Source organism: Pleurodeles waltl, chromosome 11, assembly GCF_031143425.1.
Source record: "Pleurodeles waltl isolate 20211129_DDA chromosome 11, aPleWal1.hap1.20221129, whole genome shotgun sequence".
NCBI classification, from domain to species: domain Eukaryota; kingdom Metazoa; phylum Chordata; class Amphibia; order Caudata; family Salamandridae; genus Pleurodeles; species Pleurodeles waltl.
In genome coordinates, this window is record NC_090450.1 from 177,652,801 (window position 1) to 177,678,305 (window position 25,505).

At 46.9% G+C, this 25,505-nt stretch overlaps 1 protein-coding gene across 7 annotated transcripts in view; it reads left to right on the forward strand.

The window, feature by feature from the left end:
• LOC138265564 (von Willebrand factor A domain-containing protein 5A-like) overlaps window positions 1-25,505 on the forward strand; it is a 613,576-nt gene that overhangs the window by 535,210 nt on the left and 52,861 nt on the right. The window lies entirely within an intron of this gene.

The window sequence follows — 25,505 nt, forward strand, 5'->3', positions numbered from 1 at the left end:
TCTGCTGGGCGAGGTTTGCCCACCACCCTGTTTCCATGGCAGGTCCCCCACCGGATGAGGAAGGGGTCTGAAACCACTTCATTTACCAGTACTCGGGCGGTCGGGTTGGAGTAAAGGAGCTGCACCAGTCTACAATATCTAGGACCAATCCGTGCTTTTATGAGCACCTGGAAGAGATACGACCAATCAACCATATCGAATGCCTTTTCAAAGTCTATAAGGAGCACCGCCAAGTGTGGGGGCAGAGAACGGCAGTAGGCCAGAGCTGCATGAAGCTGCCAGAGGCAGTGCCAGGTGCTTCTGGTTGGCATGAATCTGCATTGATCTGGGTGAAGTAGGGAGGATTAGGGAGGGTAGCAACCTCTTTAGCCTAGTAGCCAGAATTGTGGAGAGAATTTTTATTTTGGTATTAGGGAGCAAGATGGGGTGATAGGCAGAGCAATGCACTGAGGGTGGGTGGGACTTCGGAATCACTACAATCACAGCTTGGTCGAGGTCCACAGGGAAGTTTCCGGCTTGCTCAACTAAAAGACCACCCACACTTGCCGTACAGCTCCTCTGGGAAATCGTCGGGGCCTGGAGTCCTGCCCGGGGCCAGTGCCAAGATAGCCTCCCTGATTTCCTCCAGTGTTATTGATTCATCAAGGTTCTTTTTTTCTGCAGCAGAGATTCCGGGGCACGTCACACAGCAGTGGGGCCTCCCCTTTCGACTGGGGTCACTGTCGCCCGCATAAAGCCCAGCATAGTAAGCAGAAAAGCCCTGGCAATAGACCAGGGCGCCTTCCCAGAGCTGACCAAATCAACAATGATTTCGGGAACAATTCTACCAGCTAGGGGTCAGACGCCAGCCAGTGAAGCTTTTACCATTCTTGTCTCCCCACTCATATATTCGGGCAGTCGAGGTGAGCCACATGTTCTTCACAGATTCAAGGGTATGATAACAGATTTCTTCCCTAATTAACCCCAGTTGTCTGGTAGCGGTTGCATGGTTGGTGGGGGAGAGCTGCATTTCTAGACGTAATGCCCGGGCCTCAAGTCCCGCCACTTGCTAGTTGTTCACGCGCTCTCGCACCCTGAGAAGATGTGTAGCGTGCCCTCGAAGGGTGGCCTTGCAAGCAGCACATAGTGTGCCCGATTCCACACTGAGCCAACATTGTGTGTGAAGTAGTGGGTGAGTGCCTCTCTCAGGGCCTAGACATAGGCACTGTCCTGGAGGTACAAAGCATTCAAGCGCCACAAGGGACGCTGGGTCTTGTCAAGGTTGCCTATCTGCACAAGAATTGGTGCATGACCAGAGATCCCGTATGGGAGTATCTGCGTGTCTGTGACCCACAGGACAGCTGGAGCTGGCATGAAAAAGAGGTCTATTCTTGCATACATGTGATGCACCGCTGTCCTGTGCATGTATTGCCATATTCTGGGGTGCCAAACCCGCCATACATCACAAAGGCCCAGATCGTCGGCCCAGAGGTGCAGCTGCTTGGCTCGGATGCTCCGACTCACTGACTGTGTACCGGTAGCATCAGCCTCCGGGTTCATGACCGTGTTGAAGTCACCCCCCAGGAGTGTTAAGCCTGGGGGGAGTTGCTCTATAACCTCTTGGAGGGTCTCTAGGAACCGTTCTTGTGCGCCGGAGGGGCATACACACTCAGAAGGTTAACCAGTTGGCCAATCAGTGTTCCAGACACGGTCACATATTGACCCTGCAGGTCTAGTTTAGTTGTAGTGGTCACCATGGAAAGCTGGCGATGCAGTAGTATTGCTATTCCCCTAGAACCTCTGCAAAAAACCTGCATGGTATACCCTATCGTATCCACCCAGTAAAAGCATGGGGCTTCGAGTAACCAGCAGGTGTGTTTCTTGGAGCAACAATACAGAAGGAGCAAAGCGACGAACGGCGCCAAAAACTGCAGACCGTTTAACCTTATCTAGGCATCTGTTGACATTCCAAGAAAGGACTGTTTTAAGGAGCCCAGGAGTATGCAGGGAAACAGGGTTCGATTGCATTTAGGACTTCAGATGTGTCAAGATTCCCAATGGAATAGATCTGTGGATGAGAAGCCCCTCTAGGAGGGTTGTGTGCATAAGGTAGAACTAAAGTTATGACGCGACCACCTGAAAGAAAAATGTTGATACATTGGAAACACAACTGTAACTTACTCTCAAAACTTACTGCAAATAACTCAAACCCCCCCCAACTGCCCTCAACCCCATACTTCCATCCCTGAAGCATCTGTTGCACAAGAACACAACCGAAAACCCAAAACCAAGGTGCTTGTAACAGGTGTGGATTGGTGGACCCCTCCATGTAGTCGAAGTTCTGCAATAAAGCCCCTTTCACATCTCCCATGTCAGCCAGGAGATCTCCCTCTATCTCTTCTACATCTGCAGGGGATCAATGGTAGTTCTTCGCCTCATAAGGGTGAGGGGGTTTGGCTAAGGAGATAATTTGCTTGATCTGGCAAGGGCTGCTCCTCTTCCGGGTGGTCGGAAGAGGGTCCAGCAGAGTCCCTCCCAGGCGACCGAGTGCGCCCCTTCTCACGTCTCGGTCCCAGCAAGTCCCCTAGCCTGGATCTATGGGAACCCACTGGGCAGGGGGAGTCCCACTCAGGCAACATGATGCTCCTTGGTGAGCCAGTCCCAGGCAGTCTCTGGCAGGTCAAAGAAGAAGGATTTTCCATCCAGCAGGACCTTGAGGCGAGCGGGGAACAGCAGCATATAGGAAAGCCACATCGCTCAAAATTTTTGTTTAACCACTTCATACAAGCGGCATTTATTCTACACCTCACACGTGTAATCTGGAAAAATTAGAATTTGATGGTTTTCCCATCGGAGATCAGGCTGCACTCTCGCTTCTCTGAGGATGCCATCTCGATCTTTAAAATTAAGGAACCTGTCACTTATTGGCCTTCTTTGCTCAACTGCAAACCAGGGGGACAGCTTTTGCTCTGACTACCAGGTTCGAAGCCATTGTTCCAGAAACTCGGCAGGCTGGGCCTTCTCCACCCCTTCCGGGAATACTACAATTCCAAAGCTGACCTACTGACAGACAGAATGGAATGCCTCAAAGAGAAAGTAGACGGCCATTAAGGCTGACTTGACCTGCTGGAATGCCGGTCTTTCGATCTAGATGATGGATAGCATGCTGCAAGAGAGAAACTGTTGCAGATGGAGAGGGTCTTAGATGTTATCCGTAGTAAAAATGAGGATTTGGAAGAGAGATCCAGAAGGAACAATTTGTGCATTCTTGGAGTCCTGGAGTACACCTTCATGGGTCGAATGGAGGACTACGTGGAGGCCATGATCTTCTCCATTTTTGGTGATGCAATGTCAGCCTTGCTGGTTAATGAAAGAGCGCACAGATCCCTCAGTCAGCGCACCCCTCTGGGTGCACCTGCCTCCCCTATTGTTACTCAATTACTAAACTGTAGGGATCAGGACACAGTATTCAGACTGGCTCATGACAAAAAAAACATCCAATATCAGTGCAATGAACTAACCATTTTCCCAGACTACATGCTCGCCGTCAATATTCCATTGGCTTTTCCGGGGATGTCCAAGCATCGCTTATGGACATGCCCTATAATGGCTCCCGTTTCTTCGGAGGGGAGGCGGACTCAGCTCTAGTGTGCTGTAAGGACTTCAGGGCTATGTCCAAGTCTTTGGGCCTGTCTATGGCCCCTTGCCACCCATAGTCCTCCTTTCGCCCATTTTGTGACCATGGAAGGGGTTTCCAACTTCGTCATTAGCCTCAGAGCCACTGTTTAAGCAAACATCCATACCTTTTTGTTTTCAGGGATGCTGTTCCAACAGACAAGAGGTCGGGCCAGTCCAAAGCTCCGCCGAGAGCCACAGCCTCCAGGCCCCTTTAGCTTGCTCTCCTACCATCATGGGCTTCTAGTGGGGGACATGAAACGCCATCCTCTGCTCCACTGGAGGTCAATAACATCAGACCATTGGGTATTACAGATTGTTCAAAGGGGCTACTCCTCCCCTTTGTGGTTGCCTCTCTACCCATGCAACCCACTTACGACTGGTTGATGGAGGACCATCTTTCCTTTCCCTCAAAATGCTGGCTTTCTTGGCCATGAGAACTTTAGAGAGGGTGCTGCCATCAGGCAACATGGTTGCTATTCCCACTACCTTCTGGCGCCCAGGAAGGATAGAGGCCTTCTCCCTATACTAAACATGTGCCTTTTAAATCTCTTCCTCAAACAAGAGAAATTCAGAATGTTCACCTATGCTCCAGTACAGTCTGCCCTAGACCTGGGAAACTAGATGGTAGCATTTGATTTTCAGGAGGCATATTTTCACATCCCTGTCCTGTCCGCCCACAGACATTTCCGGGAACACGGCCATGGCGTAGGTTTGCGGCGCAGTATTACCAGTGCTAACAAACATCGATAATCTACAGACCTGCTTGTTCCCATGGAGCCCTGTCCTTAGTCAAGGATAGTTTCTCCCAGTTTTTAGCTATTTGATATAGAACTGATGTGAGTAATGTTTCACAAACTGTTTATCCCTTTTTTTTTTACTATATTATCATCATAGAATAATGTGCAGTTCACACTGGAAGTCTAGGAGAAGGTTGTTTTGTTTAGTCCTGATGAAGCGCCAAGTGATCCGTTTGGACTTGGTTAAGGCGCGAAACATGTTGATTTTTTTGTAGTAGTTTAAAGACAATTTTCTTTCTCTACTCTTTTCGGGGAGTGTGGGAACATTATTTCCCTTTCACTCTATGTGGTTTTTAATCTTGACTGGCCCCTATTTCGCTTAATAAAATCAATTTTTTGATCAAGTGCTGTGCCAATTTTATACTCTTTCTTTTCTCTCCAGCTCCTTTTTTTCTGCAACTAATACGTCTAAATTTGTTCCTATTTTTCTACACTTTTGAATGACTTTTCACTAAAGATCCTCTGGCAAAGAGCCCCTCTTTGGGGGGCCCGTCAGACATTGCAGTGCCAGTCTGACATGGAGCAAGCCCAATGATGAAGCATAACATCCCATAGATGTGTGAGGGCCTTTGCTTCTGCATTCTCGATTGCCTGAGAGGCCTGCAGTTTCCTCTTCCTTGGAACAGTGTACTTTATGTTTGCAATGCCCACGGATATTACCTGTTGATCATTGTGGACCGCCATCACTTTCAGTTTGCTGTGCTTCTCTTCAGCCTTACCAGTGCTCTCAGATGTTCACCAAGGTGATAGCAGAACACCTGCAGAGATGTGGGGTTCCAGTCTTCTTCTACCTTGACGATTGACTGATGAAGGTGAGCTCACCCTAGGCGGTAATCTCCCACCTCAAGAGTACAGCGAACCTCCTGCTTTCACTGATGTTCACTATCAACGTGCTGAAGTCACACCGGACTATCTCCCAGATGCTTCCTTTCATCTGAGGTGTTCTGGACATGGTGCAGTTTCAGGCTTTCCTCCAGAACTGTGAGTCCAGGATAGTCAGGCTATGAAATTGATGTTTTAGCCTCTATCCTAGATTTTGGTGAGACAGACTCTGAGGGCCGTATTTATACTCTGGTTGCGCCGAATTTGCGTCGTTTTTTTCGACGCAAATTCGACGCTAAACTAACGCCAACTAACGCCATATTTATACTATGGCGTTAGACGCTTCGGGCGCCAAAGTGCCCGGAGTGAGCGTCATTTTTTAGCGTGAACCCCTTCCTTGCGTTAATGATATGCAAGGGAGGCGTTCCCGTCTTAAAAAATGACTCCCAGGCCTTTACGTGGTATTTATACTCCCGGGCAAAAGAGACACCCGGGAGTGGCCGTGGCCAAAAACGGCGCATTTGCGCCGCTTTTTAACGCCTGGGTCAGGGATGGCGTTAAGGGACAAGTGGGCTCAAAATGAGCCCAGAGTGCCCTCCCCTGCCCCCAGGGACCCCCCCTGCCACCCTTGCCCACCCCAGGAGGACACCCAAGGACGGAGGGACCCATCCCATGGACATTAAGGTAAGTTCAGGTAAGTATTTTATTTTTTATTTTTTGTGGCATAGGGGGGCCTGATTTGTGCCCCCCTACATGCCACTATGCCCAATGACCATGCCCAGGGGACAGAAGTCCCCTGGGCATGGCCATTGGGCAAGGGGGCATGACTCCTATCTTTACAATGATAGGAGTCATGTTGATGGGGGATGGGCGTCGAAAAAAAATGGCGCAAGTCGGGTTACGACGATTTTTTCGACGTAACCTGACTTGCTCCATTTTAAGACGCCCATACGCCATTTTCCCCCTACGCCGGCGCTGTCTGGTGTACGTGTTTTTTTTCCACGCAAACCAGGCAGCGCCGGTCTGCTTGCGCCGGCTAACGCCATTCCATAAATACGGCGCCCGCATGGCGCTTCAGAATGGCGTTAGACGACGCAAAAATTTTTGACGCTAAACTGCGTTAGCGCAGTTTAGCGTCAAAAAGTATAAATATGGGCCTGAGGCTGCTGGGTCTCATTCCTGCATCCTGCTGGTAACACATGCATGTTGGCATATGTGGGCTCTGCAGTGGAATTTGAAGTTCCAATGGCCGTAGCATCAGGGGAATTTCTCAGACATGGTCCAGATCTCGGAGGGAACTGCAAAAGACCTGCATTGATGACTAAGTTGCAGACCCCTCTCTCTTTCCCAACCAGAGCTGACAGTAGGTGACAGATGCATCACTCTTGGGCTGTGACGGCCAACAGGAAGAGGTGGAGATCAGAGGATTCTGGAACTCCAACAGAGTCTGGCCTCCACATAAACCTGTTGGATCTCTGGGTGATTCACTTGGCATTGAATGCCTCTCTACCCTCCATCAAGGGAAGGCTACTGCATGTGTTCAGGGACTCCACCACCACCATGGGTGGGATCATGGGCCCTTTTCAAGAGGCACTGTGCTTCCGGACATGGCTGGAACAACAGGGCATTTCTCTGGTGGTTCAATACCTGATGGGCTCTCTGAACACAGGGACAGACAAACTCAGCCATCGATGCTCAACAGATCACGAATGGAGCCTCCATCTGGAGGCTGTGCAAGGCCTCTTCCAAGAGTAGGGAGAGCTTTGGTTAGATCTGTTCGCCACCGCCGAGAAAGATCAATGTTAGCAGTTCTGTACACTGGAGTGTCCAAGTTGGCTCTCACTCGGAGATGCTTTTGGTCTCAAGTGGTGCTCTGGCCTCCTGAACACCTTTATGCCAATACCACTCCCGCTCAAAGGTCTCAGGAACAACTGGGCCCAATTCATTCTTGTGCCTCTGGACTGGGCACAGAGAGTCAGATATCCCAAGCTGTTGAGCACAATCATCAGTTCTGCGGTCAAGCTTCCTCTTTGGGAGGATTTTCTGTCTCGGCAATATGGGAAGGTTGTGCACCCAAACCTTCACACACTCCACCTTCCTCCGAGGAGATGGAGCAGCAGCAGTTGACAGCTTTCAACCTTCCTGACAAATTTCTGTGATGTCATTCTGGCAGTCAGGTTTGTCTCCACCAAATCGAAATATGCCTTCCAACCTTACTTTCGTGATGTGCACTCCTTTTGGGCCATTACACAACTGCCCTCTTTGGTTATTAACCATCCAAAGCACCTTTCTGGTGGCCATTACATTGTCCAGGAGGGTCAGCGAGTTGCAGGCTCTCAAGGTGCACTCACCTTACACAACTTTTTATCCTGTGAAACTGGTTCTCCAGACATGTGCCTTCTTCCACCCAAAGGTAGTCACTCTTTTCCATATAAGTCAGACGATCACCCTGCCTACCTTTGTCCCGCCTCATCCTTCTACGAAGAGGTGAGACTCCACTGTCTGGATCCAAAAAAGACCTGATTGCACAAACAAATTACGGGTGGATGACCAACTCTTCCTAGGGTACGTTGGAGAGAAGAAAGGGAGTACTGTGCAGAAACAAACCATCTCCTGATGGATGGTGTTCTGCATAAAAAATCTGCTATGCATTGGCCAAAAAGCAACCATCTAAGGGCATGCACATTCATTCTACCAGAGTTATAGCTGCGACCACTGTGTTAGCTTACTGATTTCCCATCCTGGACATCTGTCAGTCTGCAACGTGGGCTTCACTGCACATGTTCACAAAGCAATATTGCCTGGACAGTCAGGTCTTTCGGGATGGGCATTTTCCCCTTTTGGTCCTACAAGACTTTCTGGTCTACGTTATGTTCGCAGACCTGCCTCCGGAGAGGCATTACTTGGGTATCTATTCCAGAGTAAGGAATCTTTGCCTGGAAGTCTCTAATCTAGAAGTCTTTATCAGATGAACTAGTTACTTACCTTCGGTAATGCCTTATCTGGAGACTCTATCTAGCTTCAGAGGCCATGCATAGTGGGGTGCTGGGTGCCCATGGGAGTTTGAGTGTCTGAGGGACGGTCAAAAAGTCTGATTGGAGGCCAGGCCCGGCATCCAACCCCCTGCTTAGCCATGCACAGCTGTGGGCTTTGCCGCAGGTTCCCCCTGGGGGCTGGATGTATGATTAACTTTGAACAAGATCAAAAAACACAAAACTTCATCTTAAAATGTGGTTAAAGTAACTTTTTACATAGTTATGGTAATAAGATTTTAGACTACAATACAAAACAGAATTTACCTTTAAAATATATGGGTTAAAGTGACACTATACTTGTAGGAAGTTGGCTCTGTATGTGCTATTTCAAAGTAAGGAATAGCATGCACAGAGTCCAAGGGTTCCCCTTAGAGGTAAGATAGTGGCAAAAAGAGATAATACTAATGCTCTATTTTGTGGTAGTGTGGTCGAGCAGTAGGCTTATCCAAGGAGTAGTGTTAAGCATTTGTTGTACATACACATAGACAATAAATGAGGTACACACACTCAGAGACAAATCCAGCCAATAGGTTTTTGAATAGAAAAATATATTTTCTTAGTTTATTTTAAGAACCACAGGTTCAAATTCTACATGTAATATCTCATTCGAAAGGTATTGCAGGTAAGTACTTTAGGAACTTCAAATCATCAAAATTGCATGTATACTTTTCAAGTTATTCACAAATAGCTGTTTTAAAAGTGGACACTTAGTGCAATTTTCACAGTTCCTAGGGGAGGTAAGTATTTGTTAGATTAACCAGGTAAGTAAGACACTTACAGGGCTTAGTTCTTGGTCCAAGGTAGCCCACCGTTGGGGGTTCAGAGCGACCCCAAAGTCACCACACCAGCAGCTCAGGGCCGGTCAGGTGCAGAGTTCAAAGTGGTGCCCAAAACACATAGGCTAGAATGGAGAGAAGGGGGTGCCCCGGTTCCGGTCTGCTTGCAGGTAAGTACCCGCGTCTTCGGAGGGCAGACCAGGGGGGTTTTGTAGGGCACCGGGGGGGACACAAGCCCACACAGAAATTTCACCCTCAGCGGCGCGGGGGCGGCCGGGTGCAGTGTAGAAACAAGTGTCGGGTTTGTAATGGAAGTCAATGGGAGATCTAGGGATCTCTTCAGCGCTGCAGGCAGGCAAGGGGGGGATTCCTCGGGGAAACCTCCACTTGGGCAAGGGAGAGGGACTCCTGGGGGTCACTTCTCCAGTGAAAGTCCGGTCCTTCAGGTCCTGGGGGCTGCGGGTGCAGGGTCTCTCCCAGGCGTCGGGACTTTAGGTTCAAAGTGTCGCGGTCAGGGGAAGCCTCGGGATTCCCTCTGCAGGCGGCGCTGTGGGGGCTCAGGGGGGACAGGTTTTGGTACTCACAGTATCAGAGTAGTCCTGGGGTCCCTCCTGAGGTGTTGGATCTCCACCAGCCGAGTCGGGGTCGCCGGGTGCAGTGTTGCAAGTCTCACGCTTCTTGCGGGGAGCTTGCAGGGTTCTTTAAAGCTGCTGGAAACAAAGTTGCAGCCTTTCTTGGAGCAGGTCCGCTGTCCTCGGGAGTTTCTTGTCTTTTCGAAGCAGGGGCAGTCCTCAGAGGATGTCGAGGTCGCTGGTCCCTTTGGAAGGCGTCGCTGGAGCAGGATCTTTGGAAGGCAGGAGACAGGCCGGTGAGTTTCTGGAGCCAAGGCAGTTGTCGTCTTCTGGTCTTCCGCTGCAGGGGTTTTCAGCTAGGCAGTCCTTCTTCTTGTAGTTGCAGGAATCTGATTTTCTAGGGTTCAGGGTAGCCCTTAAATACTAAATTTAAGGGCGTGTTTAGGTCTGGGGGGTTAGTAGCCAATGGCTACTAGCCCTGAGGGTGGGTACACCCTCTTTGTGCCTCCTCCCAAGGGGAGGGGGTCACAATCCTAACCCTATTGGGGGAATCCTCCATCTGCAAGATGGAGGATTTCTAAAAGTTAGAGTCACCTCAGCTCAGGACACCTTAGGGGCTGTCCTGACTGGCCAGTGACTCCTCCTTGTTGCTTTCTTTGTTCCCTCCAACCTTGCCGCCAAAAGTGGGGGCCGTGGCCGGAGGGGGCGGGCAACTCCACTAAGCTGGAGTGCCCTGCTGGGCTGTGACAAAGGGGTGAGCCTTTGAGGCTCACCGCCAGGTGTTACAGCTCCTGCCTGGGGGAGGTGTTAGCATCTCCACCCAGTGCAGGCTTTGTTACTGGCCTCAGAGTGACAAAGGCACTCTCCCCATGGGGCCAGCAACATGTCTCTAGTGTGGCAGGCTGCTGGAACCAGTCAGCCTACACAGATAGTTGGTTAAGTTTCAGGGGGCACCTCTAAGGTGCCCTCTGTGGTGTATTTTACAATAAAATGTACACTGGCATCAGTGTGCATTTATTGTGCTGAGAAGTTTGATACCAAACTTCCCAGTTTTCAGTGTAGCCATTATGGTGCTGTGGAGTTCGTGTTTGACAGACTCCCAGACCATATACTCTTATGGCTACCCTGCACTTACAATGTCTAAGGTTTTGTTTAGACACTGTAGGGGTACCATGCTCATGCACTGGTACCCTCACCTATGGTATAGTGCACCCTGCCTTAGGGCTGTAAGGCCTGCTAGAGGGGTGTCTTACCTATACTGCATAGGCAGTGAGAGGCTGGCATGGCACCCTGAGGGGAGTGCCATGTCGACTTACTCGTTTTGTCCTCACTAGCACACACAAGCTGGCAAGCAGTGTGTCTGAGCTGAGTGAGAGGTCTCCAGGGTGGCATAAGACATGCTGCAGCCCTTAGAGACCTTCCTTGGCATCAGGGCCCTTGGTACTAGAAGTACCAGTTACAAGGGACTTATCTGGATGCCAGGGTCTGCCAATTGTGGATACAAAAGTACAGGTTAGGGAAAGAACACTGGTGCTGGGGCCTGGTTAGCAGGCCTCAGCACACTTTCAATTGTAAACATAGCATCAGCAAAGGCAAAAAGTCAGGGGGCAACCATGCCAAGGAGGCATTTCCTTACACAACCCCCCCCCAAACGAAAGAGGATGAGACTAACCTTTCCCAAGAGAGTCTTCATTTTCTAAGTGGAAGAACCTGGAAAGGCCATCTGCATTGGCATGGGCAGTCCCAGGTCTGTGTTCCACTATAAAGTCCATTCCCTGTAGGGAGATGGACCACCTCAACAGTTTAGGATTTTCACCTTTCATTTGCATCAGCCATTTGAGAGGTCTGTGGTCAGTTTGAACTAGGAAGTGAGTCCCAAAGAGGTATGGTCTCAGCTTCTTCAGGGACCAAACCACAGCAAAGGCCTCCCTCTCAATGGCACTCCAACGCTGCTCCCTGGGGAGTAACCTCCTGCTAATGAAAGCAACAGGCTGGTCAAGGCCATCATCATTTGTTTGGGACAAAACTGCCCCTATCCCATGTTCAGAGGCATCAGTCTGCACAATGAACTGCTTAGAATAATCTGGAGCTTTTAGAACTGGTGCTGAGCACATTGCTTGTTTCAGGGTGTCAAAGGCCTGTTGGCATTCCACAGTCCAGTTCACTTTCTTGGGCATTTTCTTGGAGGTGAGTTCAGTGAGGGCTGTCACAATGGATCCATATCCCTTCACAAACCTCCTGTAATACCCAGTCAAGCCAAGGAATGCCCTGACTTGAGTCTGGGTTTTTGGAGCTACCCAGTCCAGAATAGTCTGGATCTTGGGTTGGAGTGGCTGAACTTGGCCTCCACCTACAAGGTGGCCCAAGTAAACCACAGTTCCCTGCCCTATCTGGCATTTGGATGCCTTGATAGAGAGGCCTGCAGATTGCAGAGCCTTCAAAACCTTCTTCAGGTGGACCAGGTGATCCTGCCAGGTGGAGCTAAAGACAGCAATATCATCAAGATAAGCTGTGCTAAAGGACTCCAAGCCAGCAAGGACTTGATTCACCAACCTTTGGAAGGTGGCAGGGGCATTCTTTAAACCAAAGGGCATAACAGTAAACTGATAATGCCCATCAGGTGTGGAGAATGCTGTCTTTTCTTTTGCTCCAGGTGCCATTCTTATTTGCCAGTACCCTGCTGTCAAGTCAAAGGTACTTAGAAATTTGGCAGCACCTAATTTATCAATGAGCTCATCAGCTCTTGGAATTGGATGGGCATCTGTCTTGGTGACAGAATTGAGCCCTCTGTAGTCCACACAAAACCTCATCTCTTTCTTTCCATCTTTGGTGTGAGGTTTGGGGACTAAGACCACTGGGCTAGCCCAGGGGCTGTCAGAGCGCTCAATTACTCCCAATTCCAGCATCTTGTGGACTTCCACCTTGATGCTTTCCTTAACATGGTCAGACTGTCTAAAGATTTTGTTCTTGACAGGCATGCTGTCTCCTGTGTCCACATCATGGGTACACAGGTGTGTCTGACCAGGGGTTAAGGAGAAGAGTTCAGGAAACTGTTGTAGGACTCTCCTACAATCAGCTTGCTGTTGGCCAGAGAGGGTGTCTGAGTAGATCACTCCATCTACTGTGCCATCTTTTGGGTCTGATGACAGAAGATCAGGGAGAGGTTCACTCTCTGCCTCCTGATCCTCATCTGTTACCATCAACAGATTCACATCAGCCCTGTCATGGAAGAGCTTAAGGCGGTTCACATGGATCACCCTCTTGGGGCTCCTGCTTGTGCCCAGGTCCACCAGGTAGGTGACCTGACTCTTCCTTTCTAGTACTGGGTAAGGGCCACTCCATTTGTCCTGGAGTGCCCTGGGAGCCACAGGCTCCAGAACCCAGACTTTCTGCCCTGGTTGGAACTCAACCAGTGCAGCCTTTTGGTCATACCAAAACTTCTGGAGCTGTTGGCTGGCCTCAAGGTTTTTGGTTGCCTTTTCCATGTACTCTGCCATTCTAGAGCGAAGGCCAAGTACATAGTCCACTATGTCCTGTTTAGGCTCATGGAGAGGTCTCTCCCAGCCTTCTTTAACAAGGGCAAGTGGTCCCCTTACAGGATGACCAAACAGAAGTTCAAAGGGTGAGAATCCTACTCCCTTCTGTGGCACCTCTCTGTAAGCGAAAAGCAGACATGGCAAGAGGACATCCCATCTCCTTTTGAGTTTTTCTGGGAGCCCCATGATCATGCCCTTTAATGTCTTGTTGAATCTCTCAACTAAGCCATTAGTTTGTGGATGGTATGGTGTAGTGAATTTATAAGTCACCCCACACTCATTCCACATGTGCTTTAGGTATGCTGACATGAAGTTGGTACCTCTGTCAGACACCACCTCCTTAGGGAAACCCACTCTGGTAAAGATACCAATGAGGGCCTTGGCTACTGCAGGGGCAGTAGTCGACCTAAGGGGAATAGCTTCAGGATACCTGGTAGCATGATCCACTACTACCAGGATATACATATTTCCTGAGGCTGTGGGAGGTTCTAGTGGACCAACTATGTCCACACCCACTCTTTCAAAGGGAACCCCCACCACTGGAAGTGGAATGAGGGGGGCCTTTGGATGCCCACCTGTCTTACCACTGGCTTGACAGGTGGGGCAGGAGAGGCAAAACTCCTTAACCATGTTGGACATATTGGGCCAGTAGAAGTGGTTGACTAACCTCTCCCACGTCTTGGTTTGTCCCAAATGTCCAGCAAGGGGAATGTCATGGGCCAATGTTAGGATGAACTCTCTGAACAGCTGAGGCACTACCACTCTCCTAGTGGCACCAGGTTTGGGGTCTCTGGCCTCAGTGTACAGGAGTCCATCTTCCCAATAGACCCTATGCGTTCCATTTTTCTTGCCTTTGGACTCTTCAGCAGCTTGCTGCCTAAGGCCTTCAAGAGAGGGACAGGTTTCTTGTCCCTTACACAGCTCCTCCCTTGAGGGTCCCCCTGGGCCTAAGAGCTCAACCTGATAGGGTTCAAGCTCCAAAGGCTCAGTTCCCTCAGAGGGCAGAACTTCTTCCCGAGAAGAGAGGTTCCCTTTCTTTTGCTGTGTTGCAGTTGGTTTCCCAACTGACTTTCCTTTCCTCTTGGTAGGCTGGGCCATTCTTCCAGACTCCAGCTCTACTTGTTCACCCTGTGCCTTGCATTGTGCTCTTGTTTTCACACACACCAGTTCAGGGATACCCAGCATTGCTGCATGGGTTTTTAGTTCTACCTCAGCCCATGCTGAGGACTCCAGGTCATTTCCAAGCAGACAGTCCACTGGGATATTTGAGGAGACCACCACCTGTTTCAGGCCATTGACCCCTCCCCATTCTAAAGTAACCATTGCCATGGGATGTACTTTTCTCTGATTGTCAGCGTTGGTGACTGTGTAAGTTTTTCCAGTCAGGTATTGGCCAGGGGAAACCAGTTTCTCTGTCACCATGGTGACACTGGCACCTGTATCCCTCAGGCCCTCTATTCTAGTCCCATTAATTAAGAGTTGCTGTCTGTATTTTTGCATGTTAGGCGGCCAGACAGCTAGTGTGGCTAAATCCACCCCACCCTCAGAAACTAGAGTAGCTTCAGTGTGGACCCTGATTTGCTCTGGGCACACTGTTGATCCCACTTGGAGACTAGCCATACCAGTGTTACCTGGATGGGAGTTTGGAGTGGAACCTTTCTTGGGACAGGCCTTGTCTCCAGTTTGGTGTCCATGCTGTTTACAGCTATGACACCAGGCCTTTTTGGGATCAAAGTTTTTACCCTTGTACCCATTGTTTTGTGAAGAGGCTCTGGGCCCACCCTCCTGTGCAGGTTTTTGGGGGCCTGTAGAAGACTCTTTACTATTTTTAGTTTTGGTTGTCTCATCACCCTTCCCCTGGGGAGTCTTTGTGACCCCTTTCTTTTGGTCACCCCCTGTTGAAGTCTTGGACACCCTTGTCTTGACCCAATGGTCCGCCTTCTTTCCCAATTCTTGGGGAGAAATTGGTCCTAGGTCTACCAGATGCTGATGCAGTTTATCATTGAAACAATTACTCAATAGGTGTTCTTTCACAAATAAATTGTACAGCCCATCATAATTACTTACACCACTGCCTTGAATCCAACCATCTAGTGTTTTCACTGAGTAGTCTACAAAGTCAACCCAGGTCTGGCTCGAGGATTTTTGAGCCCCCCTGAATCTAATCCTATACTCCTCAGTGGAGAATCCAAAGCCCTCAATCAGGGTACCCTTCATGAGGTCATAAGATTCTGCATCTTGTCCAGAGAGTGTGAGGAGTCTATCCCTACACTTTCCTGTGAACATTTCCCAAAGGAGAGCACCCCAGTGAGATCTGTTCACTTTTCTGGTTACACAAGCCCTCTCAAAAGCTGTGAACCATTTGGTGATGTCATCACCATCTTCATATTTAGTTACAATCCCTTTGGGGATTTTCAACATGTCAGGAGAATCTCTGACCCTATTTATGTTGCTGCCACCATTGATGGGTCCTAGGCCCATCTCTTGTCTTTCCCTCTCTATGGCTAGGATCTGTCTTTCCAAAGCCAATCTTTTGGCCATCCTGGCTAACTGGATGTCCTCTTCACTGGGGCTATCCTCAGTGATTTCAGAGGTGTTGGTCTCTCCTGTGAGGGAACCAGCATCTCTGACTATTATTTTTGGAGTCAGGGTTTGAGGGACCCTGTTCTCCCTAGATAGGACTGGTAGGGGGGAATTTTCCTCCAAGTCACTATCCTCTTCCTCTGAGTTGCCACCCTCAGAGGGGTTGGCCTTTTCAAACTCTGCCAAAAGCTCCTGGAGCTGTATTTTGGTAGGTTTGGGGCCCATTGTTATTTTCTTTATTTTACAGAGTGACCTTAGCTCCCTCATCTTAAGATGGAGGTAAGGTGTGGTGTCGAGTTCCACCACAGTCACATCTGTGCTAGACATTTTTCTTCTAAAAGTTGGAATACTTTTTAAGAATCTACAACTGGTTCTAGAATCTAATTCAAACTTTTACAAACTTTTAAACTCTAAAAAGAAATGCTAAACAGGATCTAACACAAGGCCCTAGCAGGTCTTTTAAGAATTTAGAAAACTTTTCAAATTGCAAAAATCAATTTCTAATGACAATTTTGGAATTTGTCGTGTGATCAGGTATTGGCTGAGTAGTCCAGCAAATGCAAAGTCTTGTACCCCACCGCTGATCCACCAATGTAGGAAGTTGGCTCTGTATGTGCTATTTCAAAGTAAGGAATAGCATGCACAGAGTCCAAGGGTTCCCCTTAGAGGTAAGATAGTGGCAAAAAGAGATAATACTAATGCTCTATTTTGTGGTAGTGTGGTCGAGCAGTAGGCTTATCCAAGGAGTAGTGTTAAGCATTTGTTGTACATACACATAGACAATAAATGAGGTACACACACTCAGAGACAAATCCAGCCAATAGGTTTTTGAATAGAAAAATATATTTTCTTAGTTTATTTTAAGAACCACAGGTTCAAATTCTACATGTAATATCTCATTCGAAAGGTATTGCAGGTAAGTACTTTAGGAACTTCAAATCATCAAAATTGCATGTATACTTTTCAAGTTATTCACAAATAGCTGTTTTAAAAGTGGACACAGTGCAATTTTCACAGTTCCTAGGGGAGGTAAGTATTTGTTAGATTAACCAGGTAAGTAAGACACTTACAGGGCTTAGTTCTTGGTCCAAGGTAGCCCACCGTTGGGGGTTCAGAGCGACCCCAAAGTCACCACACCAGCAGCTCAGGGCCGGTCAGGTGCAGAGTTCAAAGTGGTGCCCAAAACACATAGGCTAGAATGGAGAGAAGGGGGTGCCCCGGTTCCGGTCTGCTTGCAGGTAAGTACCCGCGTCTTCGGAGGGCAGACCAGGGGGGTTTTGTAGGGCACCGGGGGGGACACAAGCCCACACAGAAATTTCACCCTCAGCGGCGCGGGGGCGGCCGGGTGCAGTGTAGAAACAAGTGTCGGGTTTGTAATGGAAGTCAATGGGAGATCTAGGGATCTCTTCAGCGCTGCAGGCAGGCAAGGGGGGGATTCCTCGGGGAAACCTCCACTTGGGCAAGGGAGAGGGACTCCTGGGGGTCACTTCTCCAGTGAAAGTCCGGTCCTTCAGGTCCTGGGGGCTGCGGGTGCAGGGTCTCTCCCAGGCGTCGGGACTTTAGGTTCAAAGAGTCGCGGTCAGGGGAAGCCTCGGGATTCCCTCTGCAGGCGGCGCTGTGGGGGCTCAGGGGGGACAGGTTTTGGTACTCACAGTATCAGAGTAGTCCTGGGGTCCCTCCTGAGGTGTTGGATCTCCACCAGCCGAGTCGGGGTCGCCGGGTGCAGTGTTGCAAGTCTCACGCTTCTTGCGGGGAGCTTGCAGGGTTCTTTAAAGCTGCTGGAAACAAAGTTGCAGCCTTTCTTGGAGCAGGTCCGCTGTCCTCGGGAGTTTCTTGTCTTTTCGAAGCAGGGGCAGTCCTCAGAGGATGTCGAGGTCGCTGGTCCCTTTGGAAGGCGTCGCTGGAGCAGGATCTTTGGAAGGCAGGAGACAGGCCGGTGAGTTTCTGGAGCCAAGGCAGTTGTCGTCTTCTGGTCTTCCGCTGCAGGGGTTTTCAGCTAGGCAGTCCTTCTTCTTGTAGTTGCAGGAATCTGATTTTCTAGGGTTCAGGGTAGCCCTTAAATACTAAATTTAAGGGCGTGTTTAGGTCTGGGGGGTTAGTAGCCAATGGCTACTAGCCCTGAGGGTGGGTACACCCTCTTTGTGCCTCCTCCCAAGGGGAGGGGGTCACAATCCTAACCCTATTGGGGGAATCCTCCATCTGCAAGATGGAGGATTTCTAAAAGTTAGAGTCACCTCAGCTCAGGACACCTTAGGGGCTGTCCTGACTGGCCAGTGACTCCTCCTTGTTGCTTTCTTTGTTCCCTCCAACCTTGCCGCCAAAAGTGGGGGCCGTGGCCGGAGGGGGCGGGCAACTCCACTAAGCTGGAGTGCCCTGCTGGGCTGTGACAAAGGGGTGAGCCTTTGAGGCTCACCGCCAGGTGTTACAGCTCCTGCCTGGGGGAGGTGTTAGCATCTCCACCCAGTGCAGGCTTTGTTACTGGCCTCAGAGTGACAAAGGCACTCTCCCCATGGGGCCAGCAACATGTCTCTAGTGTGGCAGGCTGCTGGAACCAGTCAGCCTACACAGATAGTTGGTTAAGTTTCAGGGGGCACCTCTAAGGTGCCCTCTGTGGTGTATTTTACAATAAAATGTACACTGGCATCAGTGTGCATTTATTGTGCTGAGAAGTTTGATACCAAACTTCCCAGTTTTCAGTGTAGCCATTATGGTGCTGTGGAGTTCGTGTTTGACAGACTCCCAGACCATATACTCTTATGGCTACCCTGCACTTACAATGTCTAAGGTTTTGTTTAGACACTGTAGGGGTACCATGCTCATGCACTGGTACCCTCACCTATGGTATAGTGCACCCTGCCTTAGGGCTGTAAGGCCTGCTAGAGGGGTGTCTTACCTATACTGCATAGGCAGTGAGAGGCTGGCATGGCACCCTGAGGGGAGTGCCATGTCGACTTACTCGTTTTGTCCTCACTAGCACACACAAGCTGGCAAGCAGTGTGTCTGAGCTGAGTGAGAGGTCTCCAGGGTGGCATAAGACATGCTGCAGCCCTTAGAGACCTTCCTTGGCATCAGGGCCCTTGGTACTAGAAGTACCAGTTACAAGGGACTTATCTGGATGCCAGGGTCTGCCAATTGTGGATACAAAAGTACAGGTTAGGGAAAGAACACTGGTGCTGGGGCCTGGTTAGCAGGCCTCAGCACACTTTCAATTGTAAACATAGCATCAGCAAAGGCAAAAAGTCAGGGGGCAACCATGCCAAGGAGGCATTTCCTTACAATACTTATGTGTTAAAATGGGATAAGAACTAATGTTCAAAAACTGAAAAACCACTGAAATTCACCAGTTGTATTGTAGTGAACTAACTATAACTTGAGGCCCCGTCATGCACTGCTGTTGACCTCAAGTATTACATCACTTACAACATTTTAAATTACATCATTGATGACATCATGACATCTCCAGTTACATCAATCATCATTTATATTGCTATTCACATTAGTCCATAAGCTCTTAGATTATTTTAAGAAAGAATGTTTTTAGTAGTTGACCTATAGTCATAGACAGCATAGTTACTGTGTGTACACGTGTGTGTGTGTGCACATAGAATGGAAAAAGCATACGCCCTGGTGACAAGTGTGGTGTGCATGCTGAAAGATATATGCTGCCAGGCCTGGACTGGGAAATTTTGTCAGACCATCTCCTGTATGGTGTGTAGCGGTTGAGCACAGCGAGAGAGCCTGACCACTACAATTTAGGAAGAAATTGTAATTTTTCATTATATATTCAATTGTATCAGCTTTTGCAAGCATAAATTTTGACCTCACAGTGCACCAGAATACCCAGCCACTGAAACAATGATAATAAATCATTTGTTTCATGTGTGTGGGTTATAGGTCCAATTAGAAAATCTGCATATAAAACATCAAACTGCAGTTAAGATTTCCTTTCAATAAGTCACGCCGTCATTGTGCAAAAAAAGACACTGTAGACATATTGAAAAGCAATTTCGGTATTGATGTATTAACAAGGAATACAAAGATGGTTAATCATGCCATCTTCTAATCACACCACAACTTGGATTGCCATGATTTACAATACATATATTCCTCAGTTACTGAATCATTAGGTGATTAACACAAGAAAGCCTGAATAGACAATTTAGTCCTTTACGCTAGCCATTTATAAGCCCAAAGCCTCTAAAGTCTGATCTGGAGCCAAGGTCACTGTGTAATGACGTGTGAGCAGGGGGCTTCTCACTGAGGGAGGTCCAGGGCCGTCTTTAGCTCTGATGGCTGACAGTGAAACAATATTTGTTGGGGCCCTTCAGTGATTCCCTCACTATCACCCCCCAACAGTGCCACTCACCTCTCCATAGTCCCTCTTACATATATTTCATTTGTTTTAAATCTCATCATATACCAGTGTATCTGCGTATTGAGTGCCGAAACAGTTTACATCACTCACACATACAGATATGATGAATCACACATGTGTAATTCAGTGTATAGAAAATGTTACATAAGACAAAGGGTAACTATAAGGTGTAGGAGTCACGTATCATCTATACTGGTAGACATTTTTTAAGAGTGCATGTTCTGGAGAAGCACAAACTCAGGATTTAAAACGTACAATAGTGGCTGGGTTGGCTTTGCTAATAAGAATGCACATATACTCAAACAAACTTTTAAAAAAATCAAAATTAGGATATTGAAAGACTGGGAAAAAACATAACTTTCTAACCTGTACAATGCAGCTTGCATGCAGCTCTTTGATGGCAGTTCATTGTTTACTGCTATATTACAATTGTAACTGCAAGTAACAAAAGATCTCTGTGACAAAAGTAATAACACACATAAACTAAAGCTCTGTGAGCTGCATGGTACATGTTCTTTGCACCACCCAAGTTCTTTGCACCAGCCATGCATAACCTCTGTGCTACTTTAGTTGAATCAAAACTGCCAGCAGTAACATTATTCACAACAGATATCTTGACACTTTTATTGTCGCTTGAAAACTGCTGGATGTTCAAGGAACTCTGCATCTGTTGCTTTTAAACTCATAACAAATGTCAAAAACAGTTTTCCTAGGAGGAAAAACAAAACCAGCACCCGCCCTTCCAGCCTCCTGAGGAAACACCCAATGCCCATATGGTGCACAGTTTTCAAACTAGTAAATTTTAGGGTGCAAGCAGTACTCCCTCTTAAACAAGGCAAAGGCAGAGCACACCTGGTTTGGACTGCAAAGGCATGTTTCAAAGTAGATTGTGGCTTAAACCCAAATATCCTTGCAAACTGTGAGAAAACCCAAAGCTGTTTTTAACAATGGATTAACCATTAATGGATGTCTGGGCACGGACCCATGATGAATAGTTTTATTCTATTTATTTTTTTCTATGTCACATTAAAATCTCAAGTTCAATTTACAAGCTCATACTGGTCTCTAATTCGAATTGCACTCCTAATACAATTTAACACAGCGTGGCACAAATTAATTGTGGTTAGCTTCTTTAATAATTCCATTGCAGGGCATTGTTGTCTAAACTCCCCTTGATGCCATAGTGGAGTCAGAAATGGCCATCTTGGATCTGCATAGAGTGGACAGAACAAAATAAAGTGACAAGTGCTTTGTTTGGTGATATGATCACAATAACAAGGGGGTAAGTCCCGCAGCCAAAAATATTGTGACGGGAATGCTACTTTAAAATGGATCAGATTGAATCTAAAATATGTTAAAAGAAGCCAGTGATTTGGGTTATCTATCCATCTCAAATATGGTTCCATGGCCATAACTGTAACAATCTGTGGGTAAAGGTCCACCGATTTCATATCCAGGACACCTCTTGGCCTCTTCTCCCCACAGCGGGTTGCATATCTGTCTTTGACAATCAACTTGGCATTCCTTGGAAGAAATGTGGGGGAATTAAACCAGTCAATTAAACCTAAGTCTTGAAGGCCCGATTTTACATACATCAACCACGGTATCTTGTTCACATTATCTACAGCTAGACAATTCAGCATACAGGCTCTAACTAAATCTGCTTCTGGGTTTTGCCAACACTTTATCCACAATAAGAGTGTCAAGACTTTTATTTGATAGGTTATGTACCTCTTTGTGGCATATACATTTTCTTTTGTTGAAGAATATATAGTAATACATACAAATACTTTTTTGTTTTCCTAATAACTTTACCACTGTTCAACAAATCTGCATGAAACTTTCCAAAACAAGTACATCCACTTTGGGTCCTTCTTGGCAAGTTTTGTGCAGATCCTTTAAACGAAGAAAAAGGGAGTGGGGCCCAAAATTGCTGTTTCCTACTTAAGTTCGATTGGATTAAGTGTTTTACAATACAGAAATAATGGCTGAATGGAATTATACCAAATTGAATACAAAGATAGAACTTTTCTCAAGGAGAGTGCTTTTCTTGGTTAGGTGTGAATCCGTTGAGTAGTTTTCTGTAAATTAGCTTTGAAAACGTTGTGCGAGTTGGTCATCAAGAGGTTAAATACTAGAGATATCCAGACCAATAATTTGCACAAAACATGCCAGTGAGCAGCTATAGTTAGCTTACTCAACCAAAACTAATACATTTCAGTGTTTTTTATGGTTTGTTTTGTCACCAAAACTGCACTCTAAATGTTTTTTTTTCTGTTAATTTTAGAGGTTTTTATAACAGACTTTCTGGAGTTATAAGCATAACTTCACTTAAACCTTTACTTGGAGAAGTAAGGAACATTTACATGTAGCACTCTACAATGCTACCAACACAAAACAAATTATTGTCTCAAAAGTCGGGTTTTCTAGCAGAGTTTTTAAGCAATTTGTAAAGTATAGCAATCACTTGTAAGGTTAACCTGATATTGTGGGATAGCTGAGAGAGGCAGGCAGGACAGATCCCACATGTTAAAGAGTATACAGCGACGTTTTAATAGCCTTACGAAAGGGCAGATGGTAAGTGGATGAAAATTGCAGTTTATTTGTGACTAAATCTGAGAAAGCTCATGAAAATAATTGCTTCAGAAGTGTAAGCCAATAAACTGTGGCCATGTGAGGTGTTAGGGGAATTTCGAAGAAAATCAAAATGGAGACCAACAACCATGGTTTGAATTCATTGAAGGTGGGATAGGAGCTTAGCAGGTAAACCCAGAGAGAACCAAATACAGTAGTCCAGTCTGGATAAATTCATAAACAGGACTATTATTCACCTAGGTAAAATATGTAACAAAGGAAAACCTTTCTAAGTGAAATGGAGTTGGTAGCAGCAGGCTGAGGCAATTTTGCTTTTTCTGAACAGAGAGAGATGAGAGAGAGTTTTGTTCAATCCAGGTTTCTAAATTGCATACTTCTGTTACTGGAATAAGTAGAGAGTCCTAGTCTATTTCCCACCAGTCAGAAGGCCAGAAATATGTTTTCCCAGACGTAAGATCTCTGTCTTGCCTGTGGTGCCTTTAAGAAAGTTATTGGTCATCTCTGTAACAACAGCAATCAGACAATTTAGGACCCTGATTTCTGAGAGGAGTCATTCTGACTGATCAATATTTGCTTGCCTTCAACATAAGTCATGAAAGGCAAACCATAGGTGCAGCTAAGATGCTCCAGAGGATAGATCTAGAAATTAAATAGTATAGCTGTCAAAAAAGCCCTGAGTAACTACATGATCTAGCTTCCTAGATTTATAATGAAAGGTAGTAGATTAGCTGTCTGGGTTTGATCATGACGATACAATTTATCCAGTATTGGGATTTTCATTGTATCCCTATCGGAGAAATGAGACACAGTATCAAGAGCCACCCATTGGTTGAGTATGACAAGGACCACCACGTGTCCCTTGCCCTCCTAAAGGTGAATGTCATTCCAAGATGGAAAAAAGGGTGGTAGCCGTGCTGTATAGAGGATGACTAAGCGTAATCGAGCATTACAATCAAGAAATGGTGAAAATTGAGTATTAATCTTCTTTTCAAGTGTTTTGATTTGGGAGGATTTTTATTTTTAATAGCATCATTTTGAAATTTAAGTGTGTTTCTTTAAAATTAAGTACAGTCTTCCTGCATAAAGTAAGACTTCTTATATATGAAAGCTAAAATAACTAACACTCATGAACACACCTTCAAATAAACACATTTCCAACTGTGACCCTAAATAGGTTTAATCCTAGCACTTGGCCCAATACCCTTAACCAATAACCTCCTAATTCCTATGCCCAATACCCATATCCCCAAACCCTATACTAAGACCCTTACCTGTTTTCCCCTAACCTTTAAAGCTAAGCCATTAGCCCTTAACAACTATCCTCTTTACCCTAAACCTGTAAATATAAAACTCTTAAATCTTAACATTGAAGCTACAGGGTGTAGCGTGCTGTATGTTCCCACAGTGGTTTGAGCGCGAGGGGCGCGCAGGTGGCATGCTGGCCGCAAGGGGAGGAGGAGGGGGGGAGAGGAAGAAAAAGGAAATAAGGGCCGATCCCCAGCGATCTATTACGTCATTTTTCCAATTTTGGGTTTGATTTGATTTGATCTGGTGTATCTGCGTCCTGTTTCTCACTGCGTCCCGCTATCTCTATACCACTATTGTTTCGGCTGCTCACTGCTGTGTTCATTCATTACTGCATATCCTGGAGTGTACAATCAGTGCCTCCATTTGCGTGTGTTCCCTATCAGCATTATCTTATTGTTTTATCAAACCTATTCGCTCATTCCCTATAGCCTTATCCCTTTACCCTATACTGTTAACCTTTAGCCAATACCCTTAAGCCTTACACTTTTACACCGTGAACCCAAAGCTATAGCTGAAACGCTCAACCTTATACCCTATGCCGAAATTCTCAACCTTATACCCTAAGCCCTAACCCTTGATCCTGCATCTTTAACTCTGTGCATCAGTCCACAGCCCATAATCCTATGCCCTTAATCATATACTCTTAACCCTTACACCACTGACCACCTACCAGAAACCCTTAATTCTTTAGCCAAAACCTTACACCCTTAACCCCAACCACTAAGTCGATACTCTTGACTCCTCAGCCCCATATCCTTTCACTTAATCCTGTACCCTTAACCCTGTACTTCTAGCACCTAGCTCGTTATTAACCTCTATATCATTAACCCTATACCAATACCCGTTAACCCCAACCCATAACTCCAAACATCTTAAGGTCAAACCTTATACCTCAATCCCTAACCCTGTAACCCAAGGATTTTTTTTTTTTTAAATCTATTTTATTGTTTCAGTCAGTAAGAAAATACAATTGTGTTCCCATATATACACAGTTACACACTTATTTTTCGGTGCTCCAGATCTAATTACACTCGCATTTCTTTTGCACACTCGGCAGTATGATTGCTACTTATACATTCAACTGAAATTATTTAGAAACATTGTTAACATAAGAAAAATTGTAAAGGAAGAGAGGATAGAGAAAGGAAGAAAGAAGAGAAAAGAGAGATCATGGTCAGAGGAGCCGCTCGGGGGGTGTCCACGCTTCCTATTATAAGAGCCACTCCGTAGGAGGGGGTGTAGCGTGCTGTATGTTCTCACAGTGGTTTGAGCGCGAGGGGCGCGCAGGTGGCATGCTGGCCGCAAGGGGAGGAGGAGGGGGGGAGAGGAAGAAAAAGGAAATAAGGGCCGATCCCCAGCGATCTATTACGTCATTTTTCCAATTTTGGGTTTGATTTGATTTGATCTGGTGTATCTGCGTCCTGTTTCTCACTGCGCCCCGCTATCTCT